The 16,684-nt window shown below is 35.3% G+C and overlaps 1 protein-coding gene across 1 annotated transcript in view; it reads left to right on the forward strand.

The window, feature by feature from the left end:
• Positions 1-16,684, forward strand: part of GPC5 (glypican 5) — a 1,341,373-nt gene that overhangs the window by 1,271,488 nt on the left and 53,201 nt on the right. The window lies entirely within an intron of this gene.

A 16,684-nucleotide genomic window follows, 5' to 3' on the forward strand; every position in this document is an offset into this window, starting at 1 on the left:
TAATGTTTCCTTTCTTTAAATTCAGCCTTAAAATATTTTTCCTGTTTATTTTTTATTTTATTTTTTTATTATTTTTTTTTATGATAGTCACACAGAGAGAGAGAGAGAGAGAGAGGCAGAGACATAGGCAGAGGGATATATTTTTTATATATATATATTTTTCTAAATATATATATTTATTTTTCTAAAGATTTCATTTAAATATATTTTTCTAAAGATTTTATTTATTTATTCATGTGTGGGACTCGACCTCGATCACACCCTGGATTGAAGGATCAACTGACAGTATATATGTAGGTCTATTCTCCAGGATCACACCCTGGGCTGAAGGCGGCGCTAAACCGCTGAGCCCCCCGGGCTGCCCTCAGCAGTGATGTTCACTGAAAGGCAAAATGTGATCATTTTGAATTATCATTGTTTTAAAAAATATAAAAGTTCTATATAATGAGAGATAGCTTCTTGCTAAGGCAGAAGAGGGACATTCATGATGTGATACAAATATAAGCAGGATATCTGTTACAAAAAGAAATAACCTTTCAGTAGCTGTTAGTATATGTGAATATAATATTTAGAGAAAAGTAATTAATTCATTTTATTGGTACTATACTAACACCTCAGGTGTGTAGTGAATTCTTTCTGAACTTCAACTTCAGGTTTTCCATTTAGTCTTTTGCATTGTTTACCTGAGAAATTTGACCTTGAGAAGATGAATCCAAATTCAGAGGGGATTATTTATTACCATTTGTGATTACTTTTAGTTGTATTCATGGAAATAGCAGACAGGATCCACTCAATCTTTATATTTTTCAAGGACTTGTCTCCTTTCATGCAAAAAAAAAGCTTATTAGGTTTTAAATACCACACTATGTAATGGTGTATTTTTATATATAAAAAATAAACAGGGGATATATATACATATGATATATATATATAACATATATATATATAACATACATATATATGTTACATATATATCACTGCTGAATTACAGTATTAGGAAACAATTGGATTCATATACATTTATAGCTCAAACATAGATTCACAAAGGATGATCTGTGTAAATAAATCTGCTTAGCATTAAAGTTATCTCACAAAGAAAACCTTAAATCTAACTAATTGATTTATTTTTAAAAATAGGCTACTCAGAAAATAATTTTTATTGTGATAAAATATATGATACAAAATTTGCCATTGTAACTCAGCGACATTAATTCCATGTTGTACCACCATTACCATTATTTTCAAATATTTTTTGTTGCCCCAAAAAGAACTCTGTAACCACTTAGCAATGATTCCTCATTCTCTAGTTCTTCCAAACCCTAGTAACCTCAAATACTTTTGGTCTCTGCCTATTTCAGATGCCATCATATAACTGGAATCATACAATAGTTGCCTTTTTTATGTCTTGTTTATTTCATGAAGAGTAATGTTTTTAAAATTCAACCATGTTATAGCACATGTCAAAACTTCATTCCTCCTTATGGCGGTATGTATATAGTGCATTTTGTTTATCCATTAATTTGTTGATGAACACTAGGGTAGTTTTCACTTTTTGGGTATTCTGAATAGTGCTCCAAATAAACACTGGACCCACAGGTATCTCTTTGAACCCCTATTTTTAATTATCTTAGATATTCACCTTTGAGTAGAATTTTTGATATATGATTATATGATAATCTTGCCACTTATAACAATATCCACGGAACTTGAGAATATGATGCTAAGTAAAATAAGTCAGAAAGATAAATACCATACAATATCACTTATATATGTAATTAAAAAAAACAGATACAGAGAACAGACTAGTAGTTGTCAGAGAGGAGGAGGGAAGTTGGGTAGGCAAAAGGAATGAAGGGAGTCAAAAGATACAAAATCACAGATATAAAATAAATGTAATTGAGATGTAAGACACAGCACCTTAACTATAGTCAAGAATGTATTGCTCAGGGCAGCCCAGGTGGCTCAGTGGTTTAGCAGCGCTTTCAGCCAGGGGTGTGATCCTGGAGACCTGGGATCGAGTCCCATGTTGGGCTCCCTGCAAGAAGCTTGCTTCTCCCTCTGCCTGTGTCTCTGCCTCTCTCTCTCTCATGAATAAATAAAATCTTTTAAAAAAAGAATGTATTGCCTACTTAAAAGTTGCTAAGAGTAATTATTAAAGGTCTCATCACAACAAAAAAATCTGTAACCTTGTATGGTTATAGAAGGTAACTAGACATTATGCTGATTGTTTCACAATGTATACAAATATCTGTATTTGTATTTGTATTGTATATAAATATCAAATCATTGTATACTAATAGTGTTATATGTCAGTTATACCTAAATTAAAAAAAAGAATATTAAGACTGTGTGGTATCTGTATCAAGATAGACAAATAGATAAAAGAAACAGAGCACAGACTTACATATATACTGTCAATTGATTTTTTTCAAAAGTAAAAAGGCAATTCTGTCGAGAAACAAACAGTATTTTCAACAAATTGTCCTGAAACAACTAGCTATGCATATAAACTTTAATCCATACCTGACATCTTGTGCAAAGTTTTAACTCAAGTTCAATTTAGGTCCTAAATATAAAACCTACAACTCACGGAAGAAAATAGGACAGATTTGGGGCAGGAAATCAGAGTAGAGAAGTAGTCAAAGCCTCATGATATAGGCCTTATAACACTTTGGATGTTTTTCTACATTTGATCTGGTATCACTGTAAGTAGGAAAGTCACTAGTAGATGCCAATGGTGCTGGCTTGGACTCCAGTGGCAGTAGTAGAATGGGGAAAAGAAGAAGTCAGGTTTGGAGTATATTCTGAAGGCAAAGCTGACATGCTGTGCTTATAGATTGGTTGTAGAATTTGAAACAAGGTCAGGGATAATTCCAAGGTTTTGGGTCTGAGAAGCTGATGAATGGAGGTGCTATCTTCTGAAATGAGAACCCAGGGGAAGAATAGGGAATAGGAATCAAGAGTTTGGCTTTGTACTTGTCATGTTTGAGGTAACTATTAAGCATCCAGGTGGTGATATCAAATAAGCAGTGGGAAATAAAACTAAAGAGTCTGAGAGAAAAATAAGAACCAGAAATATCATTTGGTGGTCATGAGCATGTAAAGGATATTTAAAACATAGGATTGGATCAGCTCAAGTGGTTAATGAATGTTTATACAGGAGGCCAAAGACTAGATCCTGGAATGTATCAAAATTGCTTATATTTGAGAGGAATAAATTTTTTCAGTGTGTCTATCATATACAAATTTTTCATTCTGTTATAGCACTATAGCCAAAAAAGTAAAGTGATGATAGGAAGGGGTATTGGGCAAGTCCTGGAACTAAGCCTTCAAACCCTGGATTGCTGGTAACTAGATCCTGGCCTTGAGCTCTATGACATCCCTCCCTGGGCTTCAGTTTCATCATCTATAAATTAAAACAATAGAGCTTGTTGGCTGTTTGAGCAGGAGGAATAAAAGAAAAGAGTAAAACTAACTCTAGGGTTTTGAGATTCATTGGCTTCCTGGCAGGAAAGCTACTAGTTTAGGAGAGAAGATTTAGCTACATTGAGCATGACCTATGTCATCTGTAATGACCCCTAAATCTTTTGCAGCTGTTCTTACATAGCTCTGGCTTCTTATTTTTCAGCTTGCTTTTCACTTGAATTTATTGTTCTATAACTTAGTCAGGGATGGTTTGGTTTCAAAACCCAGAAACTCTCTGAAAGTAGCTTGAGCAGAAAAGAGAATATTTTGGAAGGTCCAGTGTGCTTCACAGAATTCTAGGATCTCCTGAGACAGAAACAGGAAATGGGAGACGGTAACTCTCCATTCTGGTTTCCTCTTCTCTAATTTCACATCATCATCTCTCCTGACTCCACCAAGAAAGTGCCTTGGATTCCTGAAATATATTCTTACAAATCCAGTTTCCATCAATATCTGCACCAGTCTTTGAAATTGTCCCAATTTCACATTCCTAGGAGAGAGAATTTGATTGACTCTGCCTGGCTTCATTGTTGCTGCTTTCTGAATCAGTTGTTCATCCTTGATCTATTCATATAATTAAAATGTTCTTAAATGAGTCTTACTTTCAGGTTGGGAGCTTCAGATGACATCTCATAAAACAAGAATGAAGCTACCCCTAAATGGATCTAATCTAAGAATGATAAATAACATTTCAAAAACCGTTCTCAATTGCCTATTTTTAATTTTTCCAACTCACTCACCCCCTCATATACATGCAAATTTCCAAATACTATTATTCAGCAGGAAATATGAAAGTAATAGAAATCTATTTTTGTTTTCTAAAATGCTAAAATTTTAATGCCTTTTTAAATATTTTGGTTTGTGTAAATAATTTTTTAAGTCTTTTATCAATATCATATGTTACATGAGGTAAAATCACTGAGGACATATTTTAGTTCTTGACTCTACACAAATATCCAATAAAGCAAAATCCTCATGGAAATAATAATGCATTTTGACAGCTAAACTCTTAAAAAAGAAAGGAAACCTTTCTTAGCATTTGGACTAATTCCTAAGGAATTATATCTTTCTATCAAGACTGTATAAGTAGAAACGTTAATATTTCTAAGAGAGGAATTAACTACCACATTATGGCCTTTTAAATTCTTCTAAAATAACAAGGAGGGCCCATGCTTACAAGACTAGGAAAATCAATGCAAGAAAAATACTTGTCTTTCTTCCATATGCATTTAAAGTACACGCTGACTTCATAGTGCTGCTCATTTATTATCCTTCTAATAAAATAACAGTATTACACATTAGAGTTATATTTAAAGAAGTATTTGTTGATGTCTTTGGGGAGTTCAAATGTAAGTCTTGGTACAAATACAATGTTATGAACTTATACAGAAAACAATATTTGTGAAAGCCAAATTCTAAGCCTATTTAGAATTCAGAGTTTCATGAGATCTTGTTTCTCCTCCCAACCCACTAACTACACCTCTTAGTGGGCTCTTTCTTCATTTCTTACTTCCCTCACACTGGGAATGGCCAAAGACTTGGTCCTTCAGCAACCATTCTTTCATTCATTCAACTAAAGCTATTGGGCATCTATTTGTAAAGTGTTATCCCCACCTGCTCTGAAGATTTGAAAACAAATTGGCTACAGTCATTGTCTTCAAGGATCTTATAGCTTCTGGGTAAAACAGAATCTGTACATAAGTAAGTATAACAGAAGATGTTGTATAGATACATATAGATACATATTATAATAGAGCATAGGGAAAGTGCTATGTGATATCAGGAGAAGGAAGATTTTTTAAAATTATACTTCCTAGATAACCAAAGATCTGTCTGCTTGACAATCCTTCAATCATCAGCAATTGATTACTGATTATATTATTTGTAGGGATCTTTCCAAACTATTCCCAACTTTTAAATAATAATAATAATAATAATAATAATAGGGATGCCTGAGTAGCTGGGTAGGTTGAGTGTCCGACTCTTGGTTTTTCCTCAGGTCATGATCTCGGGGTTGTGAGATTGAGTCCCAGGTTGGGCTCCACAGGAAGTTTGCTTGAGATTCTCTCTCCATCTCTCTGCCCCTCTCTCCATTCATGTACACTTTTGCTCATTCTCTCTCAATAAAATAAACCTTTAATGAAAAATAAGAAGAATAAATAACACCAGCTAGCAATTATTAGTATTCACTAAATGACAGGCAATGTTCTAATCACTTGTATGTATTCTTATGTAATCCTCACAACTGCCCTCAAAGTATAGCGTTATTTTTCCCATTTCACAGATAATAAAACTCAGGCACACACAGGGTTATGCCTAGGGCTATATAATCAGTGAGTGACAGAATCAGGATTCTGCATCCAGGTAGTTGGTACTCAAGCCCAGGCTCTTAACCATTACATTATATTGTGTATAGTCACCAAATTTATCTTTACCAATTTCACTCCTTACCAGCAAACAAGGTTCATATTTTGCTATAAAGACAGATATCACCTGATAAGAGCTGTTTTGACCTCAGACCTTTCTATCTCAACATTTTTCTGAATCTTTATCCCCACCTCTCTCTGAACAAACAATGTTTTTTATGATGAGGTTTTTGCTTGCTTGGTTGGTTGATTTTTGAATCCTTGTCCCTATTTCTTTGGGCCTTTCTTCACTTCAATTTCCCCCCATCAAATCTTTCCTGACTTTCAAGTGTGTTCATAATCTTTATATCCGAACTATCCAAGCACTGTCTCACATTACTCACTGTTTTTGCAATAATTTTGGCCCCTAATGCATTATAAATATTTTGAGATGAAAAATGTGTTGACAAATTTCTTTCTCCATAGCATTAAAGTACTGAACAAATAAGTCAGTGTACAAATATTTACACCTGGGGGCACCTGGGTGGCTCAGTCAGTTAAGTGTCTGACTCTTGATTTCAGGGTTGTGAGATGGAGCCCCATGTCAGGCTGGGTGCTCAGCAGGGAGTCTGCTTGAGATTCTCTCTTTCCTTCTCACCAGTCCCCCTTTTGTGCATACTCGTTCAAAAATAAAAACATCTTTAAAAAATATTTACACATGGATTTTTATAGCTTAAAAAATCTAAAATGTTTAGTTATCCTTAAAGAATTTAAGGCTTTAAAAGTTGACTTTGAGAATTTGAATGGTCTGTACATTGCTTTCAGATGGAATCATATTTAACAATTCTGGTATTTTATTTCTTCCTTTGTTTAGAAATTCTTCCTTAAATATCTGCCCTAAGTGAAATATTCTAAGGGTAGCTTTTTGTTTGCATAACCTTCTAAGCTTTAAGGCTTAGAAGCCTTAAACGAAGCCCCCACAAATTAGTTAAAATATTAACATAAAATTAAAACGAAACTAAAATTAGTTAAAATATTAACATAAAATTATTTGATTTAGGGTATATCATTCCTTGAGTATATTTTGATCTTTGAAAAATTAATCAGAATTGTCATTAGTAGTTATCTTCTGAACCTCTGTTTTTTGTTGTATTTCTTTGGAAATTTTATTTCCAGGTTAAGATGTTTATTTCTTCTGAAGACCCTGTTCAAGTCCTACAGGTACACTTTTCACTAAAAGTCTGGGAAAGAAGACTAAAACAGGCCCCCCCAAAAAAGAGCAAGCACTTTGAGTTTGCTCTGTTCTCACTTCAGTCTTCCAAGTCATGTTATTTGACCATAAGATATAATGCAAAATAATGTCTTGCTTTTCTATTTACCTCTTCTTTAAATATTTTGAGTGAAGAAAAACCTGCCATTGCAGAATATTTTGGTTAGAAAGTAGCGTTTCTACAGAATGGTCCACTCAGGTAATGAACATCTTCCCAAATTGCTTATTTTCCTTTTCATCTCTTGAAGTTTGCTCCAAATTCTTTACTTCCTTCATATGATTTATAAACAGTTACTTAGCTGATTCTTAAAACTAAATGCCTTTAACTTACTAAAAAGAGGATAGGAAACCGTGCTCTTCTTAGGAATGTGTCCTTCCTCCCTGGGAAAGGAGTGATCCCTTTTAAGTGAGGAAGGCTGAAGTAGAGGAAAATGAATAATCAGGTTGTTGGAAGTAGGGTTTAACAGCCGGTACAAAGTAAACAGATGCAGGTATTGAAAGAATACAGGCTTCCAGTCCATTTCCTTTTTTTGCAAAATGTCTAGCTCCTGCATTCTTTATTCAGATGGACTCATACCTGGCAGTGAAGTTTTTTTTGGCTGCATTTTTGTGAAATATCTGTAGGAAATGAGTTGAGAAACTTGACAGGAACAGCTTGAGGTATTTGATGAATAATAGAGAACTTGCACCATTCAAGTGTCTGACTAGGGCAGAATGAGAAGTATTAGAAACTTGGAAAAAAGGACAGATTGATTGAAAAATAATACACTGCTCTAACCCACTAGCAAATACAGCTCTTTCTAAAGCACTGTAGACAGATCACATAGGGAAACAGCTTAAATTAGGTTTCCTTAGCCTTACTTGGATGGTCTTTCCCATTGTTTGTCACTTGCTGCCTGCTTCCTCCCATCAAAACCAAAAATATTTAAGGGGAAAGGAAAACATAGCCCAGATGTACCAGCATTTTAAGGGGCTCTTTCCCACGTATGTGAAGGGCTGTTTATTTTGCATTCTCACGCAATGAAAAGTGTTTGAGTGAACGCCTGCAGTCCTCATAGTTCTATTTCCCATTTACCCTGACAACTCGGAAAAAAAGGAGTCTTATTTAACAACCCTGTGATAGCATAACAAGGATAGGATGTTTTCTTCTCATTTTAATATAGAAAATATCTAGCACATGCTTAGAATGGCTTGACTTAATAATATAGTGTTCTCTGTGTAGACTTCATAAGCACTGAAAGAATTTTTAAACTCCAGCACAAAATCAAAAGGAATGAGGAAGTTGATCCTAGAGAATAAAAGGGAAGTAAGTTTGGGCTAACTTGGCTGAACTTTAATCCTCTCATTAATAAAATGAGCCTGTTTGACCAGATGAACTGTAAAATGTCTTTCAGTTCTAATAGTCTGTATATCTAAATTACTTTTTAGGAATGAAGTTTTCTTTTATTCATCGCTGATTTTTTTTTTCATTTAAGTCCTGTGTTTTTCTAGGTTTCACTATGAGTCGGAGGGTATGTATTATCATTTCACACATCCATCCCCCTTGGGAAAGGTACAGGTTAGCCAAACACTGGACTTAATAGTAAATAATACTATGCCTCATGTTCTGAATTCTATCTTATTTCCAATTGGCAGGGTGGGGAAGAATATTCTAGCTTAAAATTTTTCAGGACTATTATCAGTTAAACTCAGTGGACACTTTTCAGCTCTTATTTTACTTAAACTCAGCAACTTTCAACAGGACTGCCTCCCTGCTCATATAAAAATATACACATATGGATACACAGTACTCTTTTTCTGACACCACCCTCTTGGCTTTCCTTCCATCTCCCACACTGTGCTGTGTCAGTCTCCCATATATGCTCATCTTTCATCCTTCACTGTCCTACCTTAAGTGGTCTTCTCTTCTCTGCTTCATCTCTCGTGAATACCTCATCTCTGTCCATGGTTTCAATCATCAAATGTTAATACATGCCTAAATCAATATCCCCAACTCAAACTCTCTATTGAGACACAAACTAGTATATCCAATTACCTAGCGCACATCCCTATTTGTTTCAGAGCCACAACACCATGTGGAGAACCAAATTCATGCCCCACCACCCTATCAGGCTCCTTTCCTAATGCTTCTTCAACAGTGAATCTCATCACTGACTCATCAACTAGTGAGTTGCCAGGTCATCATCAAAGACTCTAGCTTCTCCTTAAACCCCACTTTCAAGCAACTACCAACTATCAAGGTAGTACACAATACTTTTCAGTATATTGGGTTTTTTTCCTGTCCATATCCAGTGTCACCCCTAGATCCAAACAATCATCATCTTTCAATTGCATTTTGTTCCCAGTCTTTTCCTTTTGAAAGACTTTCTTTACCCCTTACTCTCACCTCCCAGCAGATAGAGCAAATTTACCAAAATGCAAATATGATCACATTACTCTTAAACTCTTTTGTCTCTCATTAACATCTAGGAACTACATCTACAAACTCATTAATGAGGCCTATAGAACCACTCCTTACGTGGCATGCATGTATCCTCTGGCCTCCACCTCTCCCCTCTTCCTGCCCCAAACTTAAGGTTACTGACACCCTGAATTTCTTTTGATTCCTGAAATTCATCATTCCTTTCTCTTCTCTTGAGGCCTTTGTGTAAACTCTTCCTTCTGCCTAGAAAACATGTTTTTTTTCTTCCTTTTTAATTCTCCGTTGAGGCTGACTCTAATTTTCTTAACGTATTTTGTATAAATCCTTATTCTGAAGCATTTTGCGTGTATTAACCTCCTTAATTCTCACAACAGCTCTCTATTATAATAATCATTTAACAATGAGGAATGTGAAACCCAGTCAAGTTCAGGAATTGCCCAAATCAGAAAGGCAGGTACTGGCAGAGCCAACATTTGATCTTCTGCAGCAGAGCCAATGATTTGGGGCATTATGCTTAAAAATCATTTTCCCTATTTGGACTCATACTGTCTCTCCCCATGGCCCTTAACCCAGATGAGCATTGTTGCTCCTGACATCATGTCTCTTCTGCCCCCACTGCCAAAGCACTTACTTATATAAGTCACTGCTTTTTAACTTTCTTCCCTGCCAGACTATCTAGTTTTCAAGGTAGAAATCACACTTATTAAAAGAATGAATGAGTGAGTGAGCAAAGGAGCACCATCAATGCTCTACATCCATTCAGCATTTTTTAGAGTTCTGAGACTTCAGACAGAGGCTTTATTCATATTTTCAGTACTTCCTTTTCACAATTTGTGAAATTAGAATTATATGATATTTTCTCTTAAGAACAGCCAACTCATAATCATTTGTATCTTTCACAAGTCAATATGTTTGCTTCAACAGCCCCAAGAAGGTAGAAATGGTCTCTAAGTCTTTTTTAGTTCTGCACCTGGCAGTGCTTGTCCGACATTGAGAAACATCTATCAGAAGCAGAAGTATTCTTTGCACCAAGCAGCTGGCACAGCTACAACTGGAGGCCCGAATTTTCTTCCATCTTTCACATTGCTTTCTTATTGTTTTCCCTAGAATGTATTTTCTCATAAGTATTTAAAAATGATACTGGTATCCCTGAGCAGGCCCACCAATACTTATTTAATTGATCCTAATAGTGAAACTATTAAAATGAAATGGCCAAATGTTATGCCTTTAAGAGTTCTATACATTAGTTAACTTTTTTCTCTCCTGGGAAAAGGAACCCAGCTACCATCTTTAGAACTTTTTTCCCATGGCAAAATTAATTCTGTAATACCAACCACAGAGTTAGGTATCGATTCACAAAACACAATCTTATTATAAATTGAGATCTGTTTCTATTGGCCTTCAAAACATGCCCATAAATGCATGAGAAACAAAGCCACAGGGAAGAATAATTTTGGATATACAGGATGGATGAACATCTTTAAGAGGTACATGATTATCATGAAGGTATAAATCCATAGTGTGTATTACAGAAATCAAGTTCTTCTTGTTGTCCAGCAAACAATCTGAGAAACTTGAACAAGCTACTGAAGCCCCTTGATTGTTACATTTTAAAATAAAATATGACTAATTGCCTTGATGAACTGTTACAAGGATTAAATAGATAAATATGCATACCCATAGGAAAAGTTGAATAAACTCTAATTTATTAACGTTAATATGAATACATACTAATTTATTAATAATATTAACTGCCTTAAAAAGTATGACTATGAGAGTGTTTTTTCAAGGTAAAATTTATGGAATAGGTAAAATAACTATTATACAGTAACATGTATTTAGCACTGGCCATACATTCCTTTTATCCTTTCACTCATTAACTCCTCATAACAGCTCTAAGAGGTAAAGATTATTATCATTCCCATTTTATGAATAAAGAAAAATTAAAGTATAGAGAAATTAGTAAGGGGTAGCCCTGCTGATTCAAATCCAGAAAGTCTGACTTGAAATTTACTGTACTCTTCATGGTACATGGTTTTAAAATTTGTTAGCGATATCATTGGTCAATGACTAGGAGATTTCTGACCAATGTAACATTAAAGATGAAGAAAAGGTAACTCAATAGCAAACTGAAACAATGGTGAACTAAGAGGGTAGAAGTGAAATGAGGATCTTATAGATGTCCCTGTTTCTCAACGGAACTGCTCACATACTTAGACAACATGCCTGTATCTGTACGTGCAGAAAAAAAAGAAATCAGTAGGAGAAAAGTTTGATCTTCCTTGAACTTCATTAAAAGAAGCAGTCGTATCTTACGGAAAGAGAAATTTACATTGAAGAAGCAACATAAATCCCCAGGGATATCTTGATATTGTCAGAATGGCAATTCTTCAGCAGATAATCAACGTCCAGAAGAAATTTTTTTCATTAAAAAGTATTCAGCAGATAATAACGTCCAGAAGAATTTTTTTCATTAAAAAGTATTCTTTGAAGGGAAGCTGTGTTCTTTGTAGTAAATGCTTTTTGAGAATGTGTGAAAAAATCATGAGTACCACAGAACCTATCAGATGCCTCAGTGTTTTTTTCTGCTAAAAGGTTAAAGAAGATGACCATAGTTAGTAAAAGGACAAAAATGACCACCAGATGGAACAACTATTTTTTCACCTTCAGATTAAACTGTTGTTTCAAAAATGTTGCTGTCACTTAAGTTGAAAAGTGAAGAATTAATATATTCATGAAAAAAAAGGTGAGCCAGGTGCATAAGAGAAATAGTATAGTTTGGCTATAACAAACCTCCCTACCAGAAAAAAAAATTTAACCAGCTGTGTAAATAAAACATTCTTTCAAAATGTCAATATCTACTTAAATTTTATTTTCTTTCAGATGACATAATGTAGAAGAAATGATGGGAAAATACAAAGAACTGTACAAATACAACTTATTAATGTAATTATTTGGATTCAGCTGGCTTTCTATAATAGTTTTATGAAAATAAAATATGCCTAGAAAATTGAATAAAGCTTGAATGACCAGAAAGAAAAAAATATCCCAGAGGGATTTAAATACTGTAGAATGTTCTATGATGTTCATTACACCTTCTTAGTATTGGTAAATAACCCAACAATAAGGAAATACACTAAAACAAAATCATCTTAAAATATGCAAGCATGCAAAAAATGTTAATTGATATTGAAAACCCATATTTAAAAAGTATAACAAGGAGCACCTTGGTTAAGCACCTGACTCTTGATTTCAGCTCAGGTCATAATCTAAGGTCCTGGGATCCAGCTAGATCAGGCTCAGGGCTCAGTGGGGAGTCTGCTTGAGATTCTCTCCCTTTGCCTTTGCCTCTGCCCCTCCTCTCCACTCACATGTGCTCTCTCCCTTTCTCCCAAATAATCTTTTAAAAAGGATTTTCTCTATTTGAGAGAGAGGGTGGGGGGAGGAGGAGAGTGAGAAGCAGACTGCCTGCTAAGCAGGGAGACCAATGAGGGGCTCAATCCCAGGACTCTGGGATCATGACTTGAGCCGAAGGGAGACACTTAACTGACTGAGCCACCCAGGCACCCATATATCTTTTTTAAAAAGCTAGTATAGGAAGCTGTGCTTATCTCCTAGTATTGCAATTTAAAAAACAGCAACGAGCTCTAATGATAAATTATGCAAAGAATATAGTACTGAGATGTAATGGGAGTAATAGCATAACATACTAAAGACATACGTATGTGAGGAAATATTCTAAATACTTTCCATCCTTTCTCCTATTAAAACACCACCTAAGGGTGCATGGGTGGCCCAGTTGGTTAAGAGTCGGCCTTCAGCTCAGATCATGATCCCAGACTTCTGGGATCAAGTCCTGCATCATGCTCCCGGCTCAATGGGGAATCTGCTTCTCCCTCTGCCGCTCCCCCTCCTTGTGTGTGTACACATGCTCTTGTGCTCTTTCACTCCCTCTCTTAAATAAATCTTAAAAAAAAAAAAAGAATAAAACACCACCTAAATACCAATATTCAAGTTTACTTTTCTCTCCAATTCCCTTTAAATTGTTATATATGGAAATATAAATTAATCTCAATACCAATTTAATTTCCCTGGACTGGCACTAATCTGTTTTCTCTCTTTGGTGTTGATTTATTCTTTAAAATTTCTATCTGGTCCTGCCATTCCAGCAATAGCAGTCTACTTTGCACTCTCATTTCCTCCCATCAGCACTGCAGTGGTAGGTCCTGGCTATTGGAATAGAATATGTATATAGTTCCATATTTTTAGTATCATAGAACATAAAAGGTGTTTTAAATGTTTTTTGTTTTAAATGTAGGCAGAATAGAAGAAGTACTTGAGTAAGGAAAAAAAGTAAGTAGACACTACCATCCTCAGGCTTCATCAACTGAAATTTCTTTTTCAATATATATATATTAATGTGTCAATGCAATGAACACTAACTTTATTTTTTTAAGATTTTTAAAAATTTATTTGAGATAGAGTGAGGGAGCATGAGCTGGGTGCGGGGGGCGGGGGCAGGGGCATGGTAAAAAGGGAAGGGAGAAGCAGACTCCCTGCTGAGCAAGGAGCCTAACATGCAGTTCGATCCCAGGACCTAGGATCATAACCTGACCCAAAGGCAGATGCTTAACTGACTGAGCCATGCACATACCCCTGAATATTGTAACTTTAAACCAATGTCATGGGGATCCCTGAGTGGCTTATTGGTTTAGCACCTGCCTTTGGCTCAGGGCATGATCCTGGAATTCCGGGATCGGGTCCCACGTCAGGCTCCCTGTGTGGAGCCTGCTTCTCCCTCTGCCTGCATCTCTGCCTCTCTCTCTCTTTGTGTCTCTCATGAATAAATAAATAAACTCTTTAAAAAAATAAACCAGTGTCTTATTTTAGATAGCAAACACGTCTTTTAAAAAAGCTTCTTTCATTCTAGCATAACATATATGTACTTGAGAATATAATTCTCTTTTCAGAAAGAGGAAACTATCCCTTGTGGTAACAATCTACAATCCTCTGCAATTACATTCATCTGGAAGAAAATATAAAATAAATATAAAATAAAATATAAAATAAAACTTTGACTAATTCTTCTTTATTCCATTATAGTTTGCATGGCATGGCATTAAAAAACAGAAAAATTTGCTCAATGATTTACTGTTATGAAGCTTTGAGCTTAGTTCTTATCCAAGGTGAAGTAGGAATTTTAAAACCTTTCTTTTGTAAATCTATTAATACAAGTCAGACAAACTATATAATTCAGGCATCCAATTCTACTTTGGGAAGTAAACATATTCTGGAGAGGGAATTTGAAGTGTGTTGGTCTCTATGATCTCTAATCAAATAAGTATAACTCTATTCCTGAGAAGTCCCCTTCTCTAAATTTCTGAGAATCCCCGAGATAGAATAACTGTACAATCCATGTGCTTGAATTTCCTTCCTGTCCAAAAGGCATTAACAATGAAGAATTTAAACAGTAGGACATTTCATAATTTATAGTAAATATAAATTTGCATTGAAGTTTTAAGTACACTAGGGATATTCCTAAAATCTCATGTGTCCTAAAGATTAAAATCAGTCCAAAAATATATGTAATACACCAATGGAAAAATAATAAAGTCAAAGGTAATACAAAATAATTCTGAAAGCATAAAAACAAGACAAATATTATTAATGCAATACATATTATGGGAGATCCATGGTCACTCTCATAACTCTAGTTGGCTTTTTCCCAAAGTACTAAAATTCCAAGGTAGCCCCAAGATACATTGGATATATAATACTGTATGTACAGTATAACATGAATTATATACTTGCAACATATCTATGTAACCCTTACATAGCATGTGTATCAAAGGCATGCCAAATAAAGTACCAGGAATGATGTCTGCTGAGAATTTTATATATTGATTTGTTTAATTATTTTAACTCTATTCTTCTCCCCCTTTATTTCTCCTCCCCATACCCACCTATGGGTATACCGTCTATGCTTATGGGCAGTCTTTCATTGTTCTTTATATGTCCTTGTAACATCTGTATCATTTTAATGTGTGTATATTTTGATATGTATAGAAGTCATTATGCTATAGATCTCATTCTGTTCCATACATTTTCACGGTGTTATTTTTTCCATACTAATCCATAATGTTGTGAATACGTAAAATCTATTCATTCTCAAAACAGCATATTTTTCCTTGGAATACATTTTTCATTTCTTATCTATCCATTCCCCACTGACAGGCCTCAGACTGCTTCCAATATCTTGCCAGGATAAACAAAGCTCCAGTGAATATTCTTTTTTTTTTTTTTTTTTTTATTGGTGTTCAATTTACTAACATACAGAATAACACCCAGTGCCCGTCACCCATTCACTCCCACCCCCCGCCCTCCTCCCCTTCTACCACCCCTAGTTCGTTTCCCAGAGTTAGCAGTCTTTACGTTCTGTCTCCCTTTCTGATATTTCCCACACATTTCTTCTCCCTTCCCTTATTTTCCCTTTCACTATTATTTATATTCCCCAAATGAATGAGAACATATAATGTTTGTCCTTCTCCGACTGACTTACTTCACTCAGCATAATACCCTCCAGTTCCATCCACGTTGAAGCAAATGGTGGGTATTTGTCATTTCTAATAGCTGAGTAATATTCCATTGTATACATAAACCACATCTTCTTTATCCATTCATCTTTCGTTGGACACCGAGGCTCCTTCCACAGTTTGGCTATAGTGGCCATTGCTGCTAGAAACATCGGGGTGCAGGTGTCCCGGCGTTTCATTGCATTTGTATCTTTGGGGTAAATCCCCAACAGTGCAATTGCTGGGTCGTAAGGCAGGTATATTTTTAACTGTTTGAGGAACCTCCACACAGTTTTCCAGAGTGGCTGCACCAGTTCACATTCCCACCAACAGTGTAGGAGGGTTCCCTTTTCTCCGCATCCTCTCCAACATTTGTTGTTTCCTGCCTTGTTAATTTTCCCCATTCTCACTGGTGTGAGGTGGTATCTCATTGTGGTTTTGATTTGTATTTCCCTGATGGCAAGTGATGCAGAGCATTTTCTCATATGCATGTTGGCCATGTCTATGTCTTCCTCTGTGAGATTTCTCTTCATGTCTTTTGCCCATTTCATGATTGGATTGTTTGTTTCTTTGGTGTTGAGTTTAATAAGTTCTTTATAGATCTTGGAAA

This window comes from Canis lupus, chromosome 22 (assembly GCF_003254725.2).
Source record: "Canis lupus dingo isolate Sandy chromosome 22, ASM325472v2, whole genome shotgun sequence".
NCBI lineage: Eukaryota > Metazoa > Chordata > Mammalia > Carnivora > Canidae > Canis > Canis lupus.